Genomic DNA, 5,000 nt, shown 5'->3' on the forward strand with positions numbered 1-5,000 from the left:
TTAATTACAACATGTCTATAAAGTGATTTAATACTTTTTTTCAATCTTGTTTTTTTTAAAGATTATTTTTATGCATTATTTGTTTGGAGAGACGGAGATGAAATGGGTCAGAGAGGGGGAATGACATGCAGAGAACGACCCGGGCTGGATTCTCACCCGGGTCTGCTGTGAGGTGGACTGAGACTCTATGGGGGAGGGGCGGGGGGGGCTTGTTTTATTGAAATTGACAATATAAGGTGTTATGATTTTTTGCATTATATATAACGATTGTGATTTTTTTGTGAGGGAATTTAAGTTGCCTTTTGAACATATACAGGTGAAACTCATATTATTAGAAAATCATGGAAAAGGAATTGGAATTGAGGCAAGAATTCATGCAAAAGGGGCCCAAACCAAGTACTGAGAACATATGCATAATTATGCTTTATAGAGGGACGACATTTCTGTATTTAAAATCCCTTTTTTAATGATTTCATGTAATATTAAATTTTTCTGAGAATTTGAATTTGGGGTTTGCATGAGCTGTAAGCCATAATAATCAAAATTATAACAAATAAAGGCTTGAAATATATTATACAGTATATTCTAATTTTTCGAGTTTCACCTGTACAAATTGTTTTATCAGTGTTATTGGTGTAATATAATTGCTAAATGTTACCATGATTAATTGTCTCTTTTTAATCTTTCAATAAAGGCTAAAAATTAAAGATGTTTCACGGTTTTGATTTATAATTTGTATTATTTTAATTAATATAAGTATTTGCTAAATTAATTATAATTGTATTCAGACACTTACACTTGTTCGTAAAATACACACTAAACTAAAGCTGTGTCTTGTGACTAAATAAAATATATTGATTATGGTATAATTAAAAATTAATAGTTTGTACATGAACCAGAATTTTAACATGAGTACAGTTAATAAAATCATGTTTAACAAAATTACAACATTTCAATTTGTTTAATCCAAAAGGAAAAAAAATATTTGGGTGTTATAGTTAAAAGTTAGCGAACAGCATAAGGGCCACGGGAAAGAAAAATTAATTTGAAGATTTTTTTAGTTTTTATTATTATGCAATTGCACAAGTTTAAGAATAAAGACGAAATTCAATTTTGAGAGGAAAAAAAAAATCAACTCTACTTGTCCATCGAATGCATTAAGGGGAGCGACAGACAGCTATAGGCTACTACTAAGTCCTGACCACTGCACCGTGCTTATGAGCTAAAAGAGAAATTATTTCTATGTTACTAAAGCCCATTCTGAAGCATAGTTTAACCAATTCATCTACACATGAGACTGTTCATATGAGCTGTTTGATGAAGTCTTAAAAAGGCTGACTTGTTTTTTTTTTTAGATTTTGAATTTCGTCTTTATTCTCTAAATTACTTCTTTATTCTTGAAGTGCAAAATAAAAAAAAAAAAAAAAAAAAAAAAAAAAAAAAAAAAAAAAAAATCCTATAACTTTTCTATTCCCCGTGGCCCTGATACCCCTCCGTAAAAAGTAGGTTATCCAAATATAAATGTTTTACTTGTAACAAATTAAAGAAACTAATGGTTAACTGTCTCTAATAAACATTATTTTTACTTTATGTGAATGTAATTTTTATTCTTGGGCAGAAGATATATTTTATTTGAATTACATTACGTGTGTGTGTGTGTGTGTGAGTGACAGGGATAGAGAGATAGAGAGAAAGTGTGTGTGTGTGTGTGTGTGTGATAGAGATAGAGAGATAGTCTGTGTGTGTGTGTGTGTGTGTGTGTGTGTGTGTGTGTGTGTGTGTGTGTGTGTGTGTGAGTGTGTGAGTTAGACGGATAGAGAGATAGAGAGATGTAGGAGGTAGAAATGTTCAGTGTTGCATAAGTCTGATTCTGACTGTCACAATAACAACTGCTTCTGCCTCTTCAAATGCTCGGTGACCAGACAGACAGACAGACAGACAGACAGACAGGCAGACAGACAGACAGACAGACAGACAGACAGTCTGTCTGTCTGTCTGTTTTCTTACCTGTGAGAAGCTTGGCCCTGCGACACTGTAAGGCCTTTGTTGTAGCTGTTGTTGCTGTCTGTGCATGGCCAGTGAGCTCTGTCTGTGTGTCTGTCTGTGTGTCTGTCTGTGTGTCTGTCTGTCTGTGTGTCTGTGTGTCTGTCTGTGTGTGTGTCTGTCTGTCTGTCTGTCTGTGTGTCTGTCTGTCTGTCTGTCCGTCTGTCCGTCTGTCTGTCTGTCTGTCTGTCTGTCTGTCTGTCTGTCTGTTTTCTTACCTGTGAGAAGCTTGGCCCTGCGACACTGTAAGGCCTTTGTTGTAGCTGTTGTTGCTGTCTGTGCATGGCCAGTGAGCTCTGCGCCGCCATGCGAGCGTGGACGATATAATCCGGCACCGAGTCCTCTCTCTCTAGAAGGTTCCCTGTACTGCTGCTCTTACCGAGGCTAGAAAGACAGACAGGCAGACACGCAGACAGACAGACAGACAGACAGGCAGACAGACAGAGACAGACAGACAGACAGACAGACAGGCAGACAGACACACAGACACACAGAGACACAGAATAATGTTAAACTTTTATATATTTATTCTATACTTTTCAAAGGTGCACTATGCAGTTTGAGTGGAGTGTTTTACATCTCAAACTAGTTCCATATTTACTCTGCATGTAATTCTTAATATTGTATTATTCTATCTTCATTAATAAAAACTAAATTATTTGGAGGAACCTGGAACCAAACGTAAGACTAGAATATGTTTGTAAACCAAACTGTGGGCCCTGCTGCTGTAAACAACAACAACAGTGAGACAGTAACTTTTCAGGAAGCTTTCTAACTTCAAACAGTGTTCCAGGGATCACATTTCCCTGTGAGGAAAGTTTGTTTATTCAGTTATGAAAATATACCCTAGAAAATGTTCACTACTGTGACACACCAGAGTTACATAGCGCACCTTTAACCTTTGTGTATTTTATAATGTCGTCTCTATTTGATAAGTGCATGTCAAAACAGACACCGGCCTTCAAGTGAGTTAAAGCCACTACGAGTAACATGGCACGTTGGCGTCCCCTTTGGACAAAAGCGGTAGTATTTTTACGACGCCCGCTGTCGCAAAGCTGTTTTCTAGCTCGTGCCAGGCGTGCGAGTGTGAACTGAGAAGGGCGCAATATAGTGCATGTCCGTGTGTTGAAAGTGTGAGGACTCTTTTCGGCTCCGTGAGAGTGGTTTTGACACTGCATCAACTAATGCCAGTCAGTGCTACACACACCTGATTGCAATGAGTTGATGCAGCAGTGTCACCTAACTACTCTCTCTCACGGAGCAGAAAGATTACGTGTCCTCACAGAAAGCGAATGAACGAGAGACGGCAGTTAGTATGGATCACGATGAGGTAATGTGTTTGTGTTGTTGATGTAAATAATGACTATTTCAGATAATGTAATGATCTGATGATGGTGAAGCAAAGCAAACTTTGTGTTAGTACCAGCCGCTCATTCATTTAGGAGTAAACACTGCAGTCTAGTTTCGCTCTCGTGAAATTGTATACACGTTGCTTGGCAACGCCCTCGTCCCGCCCATAGCCTATATCCAATATCACTCTCCCTTTTAGCTTTTCTTCATTGCATTCTCTTTTTTTTCTTTGATGGTTCAGCCCCGTTATCAGTCATTATGACTACAAACAACTGTCTGAAACAAGGCTCCCGCTCCCCTTCCCTCACCTGGAGGGATAGGCTTCTCAAATTGCGTTGCAGCTCCACACTGAAATCTGCGACCAATACGGATATGTGACCATAGAGCATGCACGAGCGAACCGAAAATCGGACTGGGTGTGCGACCAGACCAAAAGCAGTAATAAAAACTATATAAAAACGTCTTTCTTTGCACTGATGGTCTCGTTTGCTGTTAAAGGTAATTTATGATTATCAGAGGAAACATGAGGCTGTTTAAAAGATATTTAAATGTTACTCGGAGCTGCTTTAATCATAGTTATACCCACAGGATATCTCTACAAATACTCTATGAATACAAACCTCACTTTGAAAACGTTGAAATTAATGTCTTTCCAGTTCAGTTCTTTCCATATTAACATCGTGCACATCAAAATGCCTTAACATGTACATCCAGTTGACTTCCTATTGCACATATTGTAAATATTCCTTTATCACATTGCACATTTAAATTTAACTTATCTACTTTTTACTTTCTATTCTATTGTATACATACCGTTTTATATTGTACAAAACATTCCTTTGCACTACTTAGTATTTAGAATTTATCTAATGTAAATATTGTTAATGTTTATTTTTAAATTTTTTATCATTCCTATTGCACCGTGGGTCAGAGATAGACGCCATTTTGATTCTGATGTATATGTCTTGCATATGTCAGAACTGACAATAACAAACTTTGACTTTGACTTGTACAGCTCTTTGGAGTGTCATGTTCACCCTGTAAGCAATATGTTGGTCATTTGTGAGTTGACAAAAGACATTTGAATGTGTTAAAATCTGTTAAAACAGCAATTAATTAATTAATTAATATTAAGTGAAAAAAGTCAAAAGACTCAAGAAAATAATCTATCTTTACATTTACTTACTTTTTTTTTCAATAACACAAATAATTACGTTATTGTAGATGGAAAGTACATGTCCTAAAGTGTGCAAAACGTGTTACTTTTTTTTAAATGCATTTTGCCCGCTGTTAACCTAATGTCTGGATTTCTTCTGCACATTTTGCACATTTATGAACTTGACGTCAAACTCGCTCTTTCCTTAAATGTCAGCAGAGATGTGTCTGTTGATAAACGCTTTGAGACGGAAACAACAGTTGAAGTTGTTGCATGACTCTGTAGCTATCAGGCATCTGCCACGCACGCACACACACACACAGGCACACACACACACACAGGCACACATGCGCACACACAGGCAAACATGCGCACACACACACACACACACACACACACACACACACGCACGCACACACACACACACACACACACGCACGCACACACACAC

The sequence above is a fragment of the Ammodytes marinus genome (genome assembly GCF_949987685.1).
Source record: "Ammodytes marinus genome assembly, chromosome: 20".
Taxonomy (NCBI): Eukaryota; Metazoa; Chordata; class Actinopteri; order Uranoscopiformes; family Ammodytidae; genus Ammodytes; species Ammodytes marinus.